The sequence below is a fragment of the Peromyscus californicus genome, unplaced genomic scaffold, assembly GCF_007827085.1.
Source record: "Peromyscus californicus insignis strain IS unplaced genomic scaffold, ASM782708v3 Scaffold_9__1_contigs__length_137607984, whole genome shotgun sequence".
Classification (NCBI taxonomy): Eukaryota; Metazoa; Chordata; class Mammalia; order Rodentia; family Cricetidae; genus Peromyscus; species Peromyscus californicus.
In genome coordinates this window covers 65,921,401-65,937,261 of record NW_026294617.1, presented here as the reverse complement: position 1 = coordinate 65,937,261, position 15,861 = coordinate 65,921,401, and the positions used below count along the sequence as shown (strand labels likewise).

At 38.0% G+C, this 15,861-nt stretch overlaps 1 protein-coding gene and 1 pseudogene across 4 annotated transcripts in view; one reads left to right on the top strand and one right to left on the bottom strand.

The window, feature by feature from the left end:
* Lrba (LPS responsive beige-like anchor protein) overlaps positions 1-15,861 on the bottom strand; it is a 563,056-nt gene that overhangs the window by 319,981 nt on the left and 227,214 nt on the right. The window lies entirely within an intron of this gene.
* Positions 1,750-2,727, top strand: LOC128105841 (interferon-induced protein with tetratricopeptide repeats 1-like; annotated as a pseudogene).

Sequence of the window (15,861 nt, the reverse complement as noted above, 5' to 3'; positions counted from 1 at the left end):
TTATACAAATGTAGCATTCATATATGAAATTTTCTAGCCTTTCACAGTACTAGACGGTGCTATGTAAGGTTCCAAAGGAGGGAGGCATCAACAATCCTACCCAGGTATCATGCCTACAAACCACATCAATGACCAGCATGGTGTGGCACACATACCAGTTGGTGGTAATTAACTGCTCTCTAATTAACCAGCTTAACAAGAGAGATACCAGTTGTACTGGCTCATTTAATGTCAACTTGACACAACTAGAGTCATCTGAGAGAAGGGAACATCAAATAAGAAAATACATCCATAAGGCCTGGCTACAGGCAAACCTATGGGGCATTTTCTTAATTAGTAATTGATTGGGAAGGCCCACTGTGGGTGGCACCATGCCTCGGCTGTTGGTCCTGTTTTCTATAAGAAAGCAGGCTGAGCAAGGCAGAGGGAACAAATCAGTAAGCAGTGTTCCTCCATGGCCTCTGTATCAGTTCCCTACTCCAGGCTCCTGCCTAGATTGAGTTCCTGTCCTGACCTCTTTCAATGATAAACAGTGACATGGAATAATAAATACTTTAGTCCCCAAATTGCTTTGGTCAAGGTGCTTCATCACAGCCATAGTAACCCTAAGTAAGACACCATGTCTGGTACTGGAAACCTAGCTAGCTTCTCAGTGATAGTGAAATCATGGTTATTGAAGGAGAAACTACATCTACTAATTTACTAAACCAGCATATCCCTAATGAAAATCTACTAACATTGGCCCTTATACCCACAGATAAGTGTAGTCTTCATCCCAAATCAAAGAATCTTCTCTTTGCAACAGATGGAGACCATTACAGAGAGCCACAACCAATCAATATACAGAGTTGTGAAGCCCAGTATCAATGGATACATCTAGAAAATACCCATACCTAACCTAAGGATCAGGGATCATTGCAGAAGAGAGAGCAGAAAGATTTTAAGACCTAGAGGATCAGGGACTTTGCTGTGAAATTGTGTTTCTTAGTAATATCAGAAGCTATACCTGTGAAGTCTCACCAACATGACCATCCAATTGTGAGCTGAACACAGTGGACACCAATGAACGTGCAAAAATGGACAGAGAAAAGCCCACAGGGCCTCAAACATACCTAAAGAACTGCAGGCAACCCAGAAAAGCTGGGAGTGAGAGAGGTAGTCTTCCGCAGGGAAGAGCACACCAATTGTGCCCAGTGCCAAATGGTCAGCCCTGAAAACATGCACACAAGTAACATAGGGACTCAACAGGTTATATTTAGAAATATATAAACACAGACAAACAGAAACATGCATGCAATAACAATTCATGAAAAAATAGGCCATGAATTTGAAGGAGAATAGGGAAGGATATATGGGAGAGTTTGGAGGAAGGAAAGGAAGAAGTGAAATGTAATAACAATCTCAAAAATAAACAACAAAAAAAAATAAAATAGGCAAAATGTGTGAATAGATGGTTCACATTACATCATGTGAATACCTAATATCACATACAAATTTACAACTTTATTAGTGATTAGGAAAATAAAAATTGAAGCCACAGTGAAATGGCCCTGCTCATTTACTAGACTGCCTAAAGTAAAAAAAAAAAAAAAAAAACCAGGCACAAGTATTAGCAAAATGTAGAGGAATCTGAGCTCTATTTCACTGCTGGTGGGAATGAAAACAGTTTGGAAGTTTCTTAAAAAGACATGTTCCCTCTGTGGGCCCCCACAATGGAGGAGCTTAGAGGAAGTAGAGCATGTCCTGAGCTCAACATGTTTCTGACAAGGTGCCTGTGGGGCAGAGGCTGGAGTGACCCCCATATTACCTCAGGGCACTTGAAGAGAGAATGCTGGTGGTGCTCAGGTCAAGGAGAATCTAATTCAGCTGAGATGTCACTTCACACAGAAGCTGCTGTTTGAAGACACTGACATACCTGATTTGGAAATGAGACTCTCGAGGAGGTTGAGTTCCCATACAAGATGAACCCAGTGGGAATGCTCAACCTCCTGGCCTACATGAGACACCATGAAAGGCCAGCATGAGGAAGCCCTGCAGAGTTTGAAAGAAGCAGAAGCTTTGATCCAGGGAGAGCAGTTGGGCAAGAGAAGCCTGGTGACCTGGGGCAATGTGCCTGGGTGCATTATCACATGGGCAGCTTGCCAGAAGCCCATACCTACCTGGACAAGGTGGAGAACACTTGCAAAGAATTTGTAAGTCCCCTTCACTATAGGATGGAGTGTCCTGAGATAGACTGTGAGCAAGGCTGGGCCCTTGCTGAAGTGTGGAGGACAGAATTATAAATGAGCCATGCCTGCTTTGTATAGGCTCTGAAAGTGGAGCATGAAAACCCTAAATACAACATTGGCTATGCTATTGTAGTCTATCGCCAAGACTGTGATGGCAATAATACTGCTCTAGAAGTCCTAAGGAAGGCTGTCAGGTTAAATTCAGAAGATGCATATATTAAAGTTTATCTTGCCCTAAAGCTTCAGGGGTTAGGAGAAACAGCTGAAGCAGAAACATACATTGAAGAAGCCCTCAGTAGCCAACCCTATGTCTTTGGCCATGCAGCCAAGTTTTACTGAAAGAAAGGTTGCATAGACAAAGCTCTCCATTTACTACACAAGGCCTTGCAGGCATCACCTGCCTCTGGCTACCTGCACTACCAAATAGGGCTACAAGTAACAGCTGATCCAACACATGACATCCAGAAACAGGCAGCCTAGAAGACAGGGCAATGTGTAGAAATTGGCACAATAGGCCGGCCATTTGTGAATTTCAAGAGACTGTGAAACTCAGGCCCACATTTGAGATGGCTTAAGTTTGCATGGCTGAAGTGCAGGCATAAACTCACCAATATGAAGAAGCACAGGCAAATTTCCAGAAGGCACTGAATATGAAGAATCTTGTGTGTTACATGGAGCAAGATATTCATTTCTGCTATGGCCATTAACAACAATTTCATAAGAAATCAGAAGACAAGGTGATCACCCACTACTTAACAGGTCTGAAAATAGAAGAAAAGACCATTGCCTGGAATAAACTACACACAGCTTTAGAGAAAGTAGCTGCAAGACGTGTTCACCACAATATTCGACTTGTGGAGAGCCCCAGCCTGCTAGGGTTAGTCCACAAACTGAAGGGGGACATGGAGGAAGCCCTGCAGTGCTGAGAGGGCTCTGAGGTTCACTGGGGAGTGAACCCTGCTTTCTGAATGCAGCTCACCTCTGTGTTCCCACCCTCCTTCCTGATTTCTTTCTCCAGAACTGCATGGCTTGCTGAAATACCAAGTGGCTAATGCGTTTGCTCCTGCCACCCCGTTGTCAGCCCCCACTGTCACTGTACTATCTAGAAGAAACTTCCATCCCCACTACACCTGCTTACTCAATGACCAGGACAGACCCCAGCTGTCTGGAATCCCATGCGCTGTGGGATCCTAAGACCTCTTTTCCTTATGTCAGTGTCTTGGGAACAAGCATCTCCCATCCTCTGCCTGCCAGTGTCCTGGACAAAGAAGTCTTCTCTTTAGGTCAGCAGAAACTCTTAGTACAGTACCATCTCAGAGCAAACCCACGAGCAAAGGAGAGATTCTGAAGCTGAGAGGTCTCACATTACTGCACCATTATTCACAGCTAATAAGAGTCTTGGGTTTGGGGAAAGTAAAGCAAAGGAAAATTGGCTTTACAATTACAAAGGAAAAGGGGCTTTACAGACTGAAGATGACACAAGGGGATTTGTCCAATTTTCCTATGCTATTGACAGTGTGTTATATGTGATGCTTTTCCCTCAACTAAAGTATATTCAGTAAAATTCCTGGAAATCACAAAAAAAAGAGACATGTTCTAATCAACCTGTCACAAGATCCAGCTATTCTACAACTGTGACTTTACTAGAGACAAGAAATATATTCACACAAAGACAGCAACATAAAATTCCACAGCACCTGTATTTGTAAAATCAAAACACTGGAAATAGCAAGTTGTCATTAATTAAAATAAAAGTACAAATTCTAATGTACTCACATACTAGAATACTATTTAAGAGTAGAAAAGAATGTGGAACAGCACATACAGACTTCAGAATAACTGTGCTGGCAGAAGAAGCAAGGTGGGGGACAGTATCAACTGGATAAATCCACTTATAGGAAATTCTAGAAAATGTAAGTTTATCTATAGTGACAAGGGATCAATAGTTTCCTGGGGGTTAGGCAGATAGGAGTGATCACAAAGGGGCAGGAAGAAACCTTTAGATCGTGGCAATGGTTTCATGGTTTAGATGTGTATATAGTTATCAAACAGTACTATTTAATATATAAATTTCATTTCATATAGAGTATATGTGCACAAAAATACCCAAGGCTTGCCATGTGTCCACTATAATATATTCATTCTATTTGAGGGATAGAGGTTGCTTTTATTTTGGGGACAAGGTTCCATTATGTAACTCCCACTGACCTGGATCTTGTGCAGCTCAGTCTACCCTTGACCATTCAGGATCCTTCTGCATCTCTCTCCCAAGTACTAGAATTACAGGCCTATACCACTGTATCTGGCTTTATTCTGTACGTTATATTAATGTAATTTAACGCCTTTCTCTGTGCCCAGAACTAAACAAACAATTTAATCTTTCACATTTGACATTTAACCCAGTGAAATACCTTACTGATCAAAGGAAATAAATCAGAAGCCAAGGGGGCTAAATAGACTAAACAGGACTTTAAAATAACTAAGAACCAACCAAGTGTTCTGTCAGTATCACATGTCCAGCTAAGATTTAAGTCTAAGCCAGGTGGTGGTGGCGCATGCCTTTAGTCCCAGCACTTGGAAGGCAGAGCCAGGAGGAGCTCTGTGAGTTTGAGGTCAGCCTAATCTACAGAGTAAGATCCAGGACAGCCAAGGATGTTACACAGAGAAACCTTGTCTCAAAAAACAAACAAACAAACAAAAAGATTCAAGCCTAGGTATGTCTGACGTAAAAGCCTTATCAAAAGTCTTGTCACTAAGGTATAATATACTAATACTTTAATCTTAAAGGAGGCTTGATCTCCAACAGGTGTATTCAAGAAGGTATTCAGTAAGTGTGATTAAGTAAAGGATCCTAAACTAAGGCATTATCCTGGACTGTCATGGCTGTGCATACAAAAGGGAAGAAGGAGGAGTGCAGAGCAGAGCGGTGTGTGATTATGGAAGCAGAGGGAAAGGGGATGGACACTAGCAGCGATGAGGAAGAGTTCTGATAACGCTATGCCACTGTTTGGAAGAGAAGAGGCCATAACCAAAGATCCAGGCAGCCTTACATCTTCTCTCCTAGTAGAATCTCTACACACCACTGCAATTATCTGAATGTTTGTGTGTGCTTCTCAAATGGAAATGTTAGCTGCTCTTAATTCCCAATATGATGGTATTTAGGATATCATAAGGGTACAGCCATTCTGAATGGAATGACTATCCTTATATAAGACACTAGTAAACTCTTTCCACCTCAGAAATACAAACACATCATCTGGTACTCTACTCTAAAGCCTGCAGAACTGTAGAAAGAAATTGTTATTTAAGTCACTCAACCTACAAAAATCTATTTTAATGGTTCAGACACATTAAGATGGGTCTCCAGAAGAAACACTGCCCTGATGACCCATTTTAGAATTCTTAATCTCTAAAACAGGTGTGCTGTTCAAATGAGAAATTATGTCAGGTTCTACAGCAAAATGTAGCTCTTCACCAATGACAGCAGCTAATGCTCCATGAAGGTAAACCTAAAGAATCCTAATGCAGATATTTGGGCATGGGAGGAAATATTAAAGATATATGCTAAGGATCTGTTCCTGTGAGTTTTTATGAAGACAGCAAACACCAGTACCTTAGGACTTCTTTCGTAAACGTTTAAAGAAAACACAAATAACTCTTGAGTACCTAATACTCTAGGCCTATTTTAAAATAGCATGAACTGTATGGTAGTTCTACAATGAGAGAATAGCTTCTGACACCCCACAGTAGGTGTAGAAATGATGTCTGGTGTTACCAAGTCATAAGAAGCCATAAGTGGTATGTGTAAAGCAACTCATTGATATCTTGTTTGATTTTGTTTTAAAATATCCATATGGACTAGATGCAATGAAACAGAGACATATATTATATAAAGACAAGTCTCATCTCCAGTATCCTTCTAGCTATACCATGTTTAGACTTTGAAGCACATATGACCTTCTTCCATTCATACAATGAACATTGAACAAGTGTTTAAAATACTCAATGTTCTAGAAAATAGTCCAGCAAATATTTTTAAAATACTCAATGTTCTAGAAAATAGTCCAGCAAATCTTTTCTTGGCCAGAGGCAGGTGGAGCAGAGTCTTAGCATATAGCCAAGGTTTGCTTCAAACTTGTAATCCTGCTGCCTCCACTGAATGCTAAAAGGAAGAACTATCTCTTTTCTCTTATTTTAAAATATATGTGGCTATTTACTTTATTATATATTCATAATATCTTTTTTTTGTGGTTTTTCAAGACAGGGTTTCTCTGTGTAGTTTTGGTGCCTGTCCTGGATTTCGCTCTATAGACCAGGCTGGCCTCGAACTCACAAAAACCTGCCTAGCTCTGCCTCCTGAGTGATGGAATTAAAGGCGTGCCCCACCACTACCCAGCCTATTCATAATATCTTATCCTTTGGGTACCTATCATTACTGTACTGTCTGTATTATACTGCTGTGTCCTCTACACTGTGCTTATCCATTTCAGAGCACTCTGGATTTGACATTATGAGAAATTCCAAGATCATCCCAGAGCTCTTCCTCCCAACTCTGAAACCAATCATTCTCTGAAAAGATCTGATTTCTTACCAAAGGCGTGTAAAGACTAGGATTTGGGAATTAGTTTGTGCACTATCAATGGTTATTACTACTTTAATATCTCTTAGAAACAAGTATTCTAACTTGGGCATACACACAGGCACATATTTCTCTCTGTTTCTAAATTTGAATGTGTGTACATATAAGTTCATATTGATTCTTCTGATCCCTAGAATCATTATGAACTTTCTTATTATTTATAACATCTTTTGACAATAGGAAAAATCTTGTCCTCTCACTACTTCCTCATTTAAAATCTTTATTGTAATGTGCTTGTATGTATGTATGTTGTTCAGTTTTTTTTTCCTCTCTCTCTCTCTCTTTTTAGGGGGCCTGCCACCCAGCTACCAAATAAACCACACATGGAGGCTTATTTTTCATTATGAATGCCCAGCCTTAGCTTGGCTTGTTGCTAACCAGCTTTCCTTAACTTAAATTATCCCATCTACCTTTTGCCTCTGGGCTTTTCTTGTTCTCTTACTTCTGTAAATCTTACTCTCACTCCGTGGCTTGCTGTGTAGCTGGGTGGCTGACCCTGGAGTCCTCCTCCTTCTCTGGCTCCTTTTTTTTCTCCTCTCCTCCCAGATTTCTCCTTCTATATATATTCTCTCTGCCTGCCAGCCCTGCCTATCCTTTCTCCTGCCTTGCTATTGGCCATTCAGTTCTTTAACAGACCATCAGGTGTTTTAGACAGGCACAGTGACACAGCTTCACAGAGTTAAATAAATGCAACATAAACAAAAGTAACACATCTTAAAACAACATTCTATAACAGTATGTTACTAGGAAACAACTTTTTATACAATGTATTTCTGTATAGTTCCTTTTTACTTAGCCTTATTAAGTATACTAGCAGTAACATTTTTTTAAAGTTACTTATATTTTTTTTCTTTCAACCTATTTAGTATGTGTCCTAGCTGGTTTTTAATGTCAAATTCACACATGCTACAGTCAAATGAGAGAAAGGAACTTCAACTGAAGAAATGCCTCCATAAGATCTGACTATAGGCAAGCTTGTAAGATACTTCCTCAATTAGTGATTGATATGGGAGGCCCCAGCCCATTTTAGGTGGTGCCACCCCTGGGATGGTGGTCTTTGTTGCTCTAAGAAAGAAGACCCAGCAAGCCATGAAGAGAGAGCCAGTAAGCAACATTCCTCCATAGCCTCTGTAGCAGCTCATGCTTCCAGGTTCTTACCTTCCTTGAGTTCCTGCCCTAACTACTTTAGATGGTGAATTATTATGTGGAAGCATGAGTGAAATAAATCCTTCCCTCCCCAAGCCTCTCTTATTCCTGGCGCTTCAACACAGCAATAGAAACCTAACTAAATAATATGATTATATACTATTATTCATAACTCTATTCCATATTAGGTTTCACCCATCATGACTTATTCAGGTAGGCAGATGTCTTAGTTACGGTTTATGTTTCTATAAAGAGCCAGTATGATCACAGCAACTCTTATAAGGAAACATTTCATCGGGGCTTGCTTACAGTTCAACAACAACAAGGCCACAACTCCTAATAGGGCCACTACCTATGGGCCCAGGGGAGCCATTTTTATTCAAACCACCACAACAGGTAAGTAGATAGACAAACAGACATATCAATGATATACATTTGTGTATATATGATATATAGTATGAGGGATTAATGTATTTCTAGGAGTCAAAAGCATACAAAATGGTATATAGTCAGAAAAATGTCATTCTCTTTTCAACCCTTACTCTTCCGCATCCCCTACTCTTTTTAGAACACTCTTACCTACCTGCTACAGGAAGCCAATAGCATTAGTCTGAGATTCATCCTTCCTGTATTCCTTTTATACAGATGAACAGATAACAACCAGCATTGTGGGACTAGAGACAAGGAACTCCTTCACTTTCCACAAGGGTCTCAGCTATAAGGGTATATTCACTCTGAGCCAACTTTCTCATACAAGATCACTTCCTCTTATTAGAAATGTTGGATTATACCCACAAGATGGTAATTACAGAATAAAAGTACAAAACAGTACACTAGAAAGACCCAAAGTTTGTTCAATAATAATAATAATAATAATAATAATAATAATAAATACTTAATAGCATTTTTCATTTCCTTACACATCTAACTCATTATGTCAGTCACTAAGTGCATAGAATATTGTATAAATTTCTCACTAATCATGCATACATATAAATGTTTATGTATTTTGGATACACACACACACACACACACACACACACACACACACACACCAGCCAGGACACATACTAAACAGGTTGAAAAAAAAAGAAATATAAGTAATTTAGGAAATGTTATTGTTACTATATTTAATAAGGCTAAGTAAAAAGTAACTATAAAGAAATACATATCTGTGGTTTTTGAGACTAGGTTATACTCTGTAGTCCAGACTGGCTTCACATTCACAGTGATTCTACTGCCCTGGCCTCTGTTAGGACTACTAGTATGAGCCACTATGCCACTTTTCTTTATTTTGTCCTAAGAGTAAGAAGACACATAGAACAAAGTAACATCTTTATCCGACTTTATCTGAGAAGGCCAAAGAACTTACAAAAATAAAAAGGACCTCTCCTCCTATTTCCTAACCTTAGTGAGTTCTGAGGAAGGAGACAGAAGCCTGCAGAATGGACTCAGGTACCACAGGGTTCTCTGGGAATGTCCACACACAAGCAACCAGCAGCAGATAACTCCGGAAAACTGTTGATTAGCACTGAGGTAGGAGTGAAACCTTCAGGGTGAATTGTGTGCTAAAACATGAGAAACACGGAGGCAAGAGCGGGATGTGAATTCCTACAAACTCGCAAGGCAGTAGAGGACCGTTTTGACATCAATTTTTAGGAATGTTCATTTTCTTTGTAAAGAACAGAGAAAAATCTAATCTTTGATTATCTGAACTTAGTAATTTTTCCATTGCTTATATTCAACCAATGCCAGAATTTGAGATGAGGTATAACGAAGTGGTAAAGAATTGCTCTTGGTTCAACATAAAGGAGAAAACTTCATTCCAGGACAATTAATTTAAAATACCAGCATGGGTTGGATCCAAGAAATAATTGTTTTTAGAATGATCCCATGGTCATTCTTACAGATAGCCTGAACTGGAAACAATAGATTAGGGAGCCCAACTTGCAGTAAACACTGAGAAGCGGACGGTCATGCATAAGGAACTTCATCATCTCTCCTAGTTACACTTCTAAATGCATCATCAATTTCTTAAATTTTATAGAATACTCCTTATTTTAAAAAAGTGAAAATTTTCCACATTATCATTTGGAACATAGATACAAGCAACAACATTCTAAAAATACTATGCAAGAGGTACCAGAAGAACCAGGAAAAGAACAGAAGGAAATGCATGCAGACCATACTCATCTAGCACTGAGTTAGATTTTTAAGATCTCTGAAGATGGTATCTAAGTCTCTCTTTTCTGTCAGACCCTTAGCAGACAGCAAAAGCCTGGCACTGAAGCATCATCCCAGCATTAGCTCCCTATTTAATCTATTTTGAAATTTTGATTAGAAGTTTATCAAAAAGGATAGGAAAAAACAAGGAGGAAAGAACAGAAGATGCCTGGAGTGAATGATGAATAAACATGTGACGTGTTAAAAGTCCGTCACACGCACACCGGGAAAGTGGAGTCAGTAGAGCAGGGTTTCGAGTACAGAAGCATTTTACTGTCGTGGGCAAAACCTTTACCACTCTGTACTAGTTGTTCATCTATAAAATGATGAAAGGTATGGATTAGATGGCTTCTACCATGATTACAGTCTAAAAATCTAGATGTGTGACTATATTAGATATTTTCAAGGAAAGTACAAAATATATCAACTTAATACCATTATTTTTTAAAAAGGAAGAATTTCTTAAGAATCCATAGACAATGTAATAAAAAATCAAAAATTTAAAAATACATAGTGGCTGAATACATATTTTGTGGGAAAATGTCATTATTTAGGCAATAATTTTTCTGTGATACCAAAGTATAATTATCAGCTATGTACAGATAGAGGAATAGAATATAGGGAAACCTCAAACAATAGGGAATGCCTATGCTTTCTCTCACATATTTTTCTCAATAAAAGTTATAAGCCCACAGAAAGGCTGCAAACTACATGTAAATACTATACTCCTCACCTAAACCCCACCTTGTTCACGCTTCCATGTTCACATCACCGTGCACACGAGTATCCCCCTTTCTCTTTCATTACATTTGCTTCACTTTACTACATAAATGTTTCCCTCCCTTCCCCTTTTATCTCTCCCCATTTCCCTGAATCTTCTGAGAATTAGTTTCAGGCATCATGAAACTCCAATGTAGTGTTAATGCAGTAGGGATTTATAACTATTTATTCTGTCAGGCTTAACCAGGTCTAGTCAAGGATCACCTTCCTATGTAAGATATGTACTGGTAGGGGTCATTTACTAAAAATCTATTATACTTTTAAAAACAGCATTTCAATATTAGACAATGAGTGTTACAGAGAGAAAGACAGGTGTTACAAAGTCTAGAATGAAATTATAATTTAGGAGGTTAGGTAATTGTGACAGGCTGCCACCAGACCCTTTCTGTTTAGGGGATGAAGAAGTGGCTCTCCCTTTCTCTCTCTCTCTCTCTCTCTCTCTCTCTCTCTCTCTCTCTCTCTCTCTCTCTCTCTCTCTGTTTTGTTTGTTTTATGTTTTGTATTTTTTGTTTTGACAGTTATGACTGTTCTGGAACTCATTATGTGGACCAAGCTGGCTCAAATTCACAGAGATCCTCCTGTCTCTGCCTCTCAAAGTTCTGGGATTCAAGGTGTGTGCTACCACGCCTGGCTTGAAAAGTGACTTTCATAGTATGAGATGCCTGTAGCAGCTACAACTGATGTCAACTAGGATGGCATCCTTTAATATTACTCTATATAGTGGAATTCTAATTAAGGACACTAGTTATAAAGTTTTGAAATAAAGAGGATAAATGAGCAAAAGTAAAAGTAAGTAAATGAAAGGTCCATATAGAGAGTAGGAAAAATTCTCCAAAGAAAAAAAGACAAAAACCAAACACCAATTACTAATACTGAGAAGTTGCAAGACTTTGATGAGAGTGGACCCTGCAATCAGAGAGCCAGGCCTCCAAACCAACTACTTCAATTCTCAGACTTCTAATCTCGGTCAAGTGACAGTGCTTTACAGTTGCAAAAGAGAGTCCACTGATCCTATCTCTTGTATTGGTCTCCTTTTAAAGATAATATTTGCAAAGTACTTCTCACAGTGCCTATCTCAAACTCAATCACTCAGTAAATATGACCTATTCATACATTATCATCACTAATTTAAGCAGTATGAACAGTTATATATGAAGGCATGGATATGTTTATAATTGCTGAATAAATTAATTTTTAGAAAAATAGATCTTGAGATGCAAAAGGCCTCACTATTCAACAACTTACTTTACAGCAACACCCTCCACATTTGCAGTATTTATTAGCAGTTCCCTTAAATTTCAGTACTAAGTAGTGTCTTATGTCCTTACTCCTGATCCAACTGCAATAAATAAATGTATGTGGGAATTAAGATCTTGTTATTTTATAAGTCATTCATTGTTAAGTGTAGGAACCAGGAAAAAAATATAGGCAGCATACAGAGTAGTACATTTTCCATGAAATCACTAACCTTTCTCTAGAGAGAGACAAAAAAAAGTTTTCTAATAGAAAAATATACTATAACCCAGAATATTTCCTTATGATTTTTTTCAAGAGAAAAATTATACTTGGGCTTTTAAGACATTTATAATTATCTTCTTACTATTTCTTTTCCCTACTAGAAAGTTCCTTGAAGGTAAGAGGCAGATCTGTCTTCTTCACATTGATTTCTATGATGCCATACTGTGCACAGCTGGTATTAAATAAATATGAAAAGAAAAATTGCTCTAATATGTAAAAGAAACAAAACATGAAACATTCCAATAGCAGTTACCATGGAAGTCTGCAGCATCCATGAACAAGGCAGCCCAGCATAGATTGCTGGCTGAACTGTACTGCTCTGGCGTTCTGGACTGATCAGTACCTACATTGGGCTGGTTAAAAACAGACTAGACTTTACACAGTTCCTGGGAGGGAGGGCTGGGAGATGGGAGGAGGGAAGAGGTGGGATCTATGGGTGGTATGTAGAGTGAGTAGAAAATTTCTTAATAAAAAAAAATCAGTGTAAAAAATTATTTAATCTGCACCCAACTCTTTAGAATATTTTTGAAAAAAATTTATTATAATAAATATTACAAAGGGACTTTAAAATCCTAGGACTACCAAGCTACAACATAAAACTGAATCTCAAAATCTCTTACTCAAAGTACTGAGAAGTCAACTTTCATAGAAAAAGAATTATTAACAAACAGAAACCAAAATTTCTAAGACTGTCATTTTTATCTACAATTTATTTTTATGTTCTAAAACAATCTTACCCTTCCTAATATAGTTTATCTTCATTGTGATAAAAAGTGTTTTGAATTTGATAAAAAAAATGTTTGAAATTTATTAATGGTTTGACTTTTAAAATTTAGCTCAGCATAAGGAAAATTTTAAGATAGGTTTTTGTGCCCAACTTCCAAACTGCCTCTCAAATTAACTGTCTAGGAAATGCTAGGCTTTCCACTATATTATGAACAAAAGAACTTGGTCTGGAAGAAGGCCCTCTCAGTAAGGGTCTGCACAAGCTTGAGGACCAAAAGCTAGGTACGGTATCATGCAACCCCAGCACCGAGGGAGAGGACACAGGCCAGCCCCGAGCTTGCTGGCCAGCTAGCCCAGCTAAATCGATTAGTTCCAAGTGTAGTGGAGACTTTGTCATAGAATAATGAAATAGAAGGCAATTGAGGGAGATAGCAGATGTCAACTTCTGGTCTCCATATGCATGCACACAGGAGCACCAGCATGCACACATACAGACACATACAGATACAAACATCACACACACAAATATACAAACACCACACACATATACATACACTCAAACATGTACATACACCACAAACACATACATACATAAACTCACACACACATATGTAAAAACACTACACACAAACATTAAGCTTTTTTTTTTTAGAGCAAGGAAAGTTATTTAAATATAAGTAAGGTCACATGATCTACACACCAAACTACAGCATACTATCAAATTCCAAATTCAACAATCAAGATTATTTTTATTTATAATAAAATAAATAAAATTTGGTTGGTTGATTTTTTTTTTTCAAGACAGAAAGGTTTCTCTGTGTAGCCCTGGCTGTCCTGAACTCAGAGGTCGGCCTGCCTCTGCCTCCTATGTGCTAGGATTAAAGGCGTAGTTTGGAAGACAGAGCATCGAGAAAAACTGTATAATTTTCATGGACTAATAAAAATTAAATTATATTTTAAAATTATACAAATTTTTATGTTTCAGGTGCACAATATGCAACAATTTATGCTCTTTTTTTACTTTTGTGTTGATTATTTACTTTTAGAAATACTGGTATGTGGTTGTTATAAGTTTATTTCATTATTATTTGAAATTGATATATATGGAAAATATTTTACTCATAAATACAAAAAACAAATATTAAATTTTGGATCTTGTGAAGCATCTGAATCACTGATGGAAATACATGAGGGATTTGGGCCTGAATTATTTGAAAATAAAACAATTCATTTCTAATCTATTCAGCATTTAGCATCATACATAGAATATAAATATAATACACAGAATATAGGACATTATGAATATATTTTACAGACATTGTGTGTATTTTTAAGGTTTGACACAAATGAAAATTCCTATCAATAATTACCAGTGAGAGGCTGGAGAGATGGCTCAGCAGTTAAGAGTACTGGTTGCCTTCCAGAGGACTTGGGTTCAATTCCCAGCACCCACAACTGTCTGTAACTCCAGTCCTAGGGGATCTGACTCCCTCTTCCGGACTCTGAGGGTACCAGGCCCACACATGGTACACAGACTTACACACAGATCAAACACCTATGTAACAAACAAACATTTTTTAAAGAATCATCAGCACATATAAATTATATGACATAATATACCATACAATATGTGCTAATATGAGAAGCCAAATGGTTCCTTGGTAGCAACATTGCAACATGTCTTTGTGGTAGAAGTAAATACTAAAATTACCACCTTACCAGATGATAATATGTACAAGCTCATGAAATATCTAGTCACACATATGTAAAGCACTTATGGCTTGCAATCAGTTTTGTATGCCAAGATTTCAAAAACATACCTGTTTTCTTCAAATGATATCCCAAATGCTACATTTGTTTTAGTCACTACTGATTTTTCTCTCCTTCCCATGAAAATGTTAGCTTTATTAAGCCATCTTGCAGTGTTATTGTCAGGACTGGCTATAAAGAATTTCCAGCATCATCAGAGCTCTAGAGAGAGCAATGAGTGCTTGATGTCAAGTACCAGCCCCCAGAGGTGAGTGGAAATAAAAATAAAAGCATCAAGACAGTAAGAACGGGCATGCTACACCTGTGAGTACGTGTTTATCTTACTGTTCACATAGTATAAAGGAACAGTGTGCCTGGGACATTGGTACATAAAGCACACTAATGTCCTAATACATTAGTTTCATTACATATACACTGATAATAAAAAATTAGAGAGGAAGGATATTTTTAAAGATAGCACATAAGTTTTAGAAATACGAAGCGTGCAAAACAAAACAAAGTCAATATTTAATTTCATCACTCAAGGTATTTTTTGAACACCAAAAAATTATTTTGAAAACAGCCTTTTGCTGTGTCTTAAAAAAATGAACCTGATTTAAAATCCACCCAGCCCTAGTCATAGCTTCTTATAGGTCAAGTGCATTAGCTACTGCTTTCTACAAACAATGGAACATTAAAGAGAAAGTGGGATATGTCCTGCAAAGGAGATTAAAAATTCCTTAGGCCCTTGCCTTTCCTCAGACTCTAGATTCTAAAATGACATAGCACAAGATAAAATAGTAATGCTAATATTGATAGTTTGTCCATTACAGGTCAGCTAACTGTCCACTG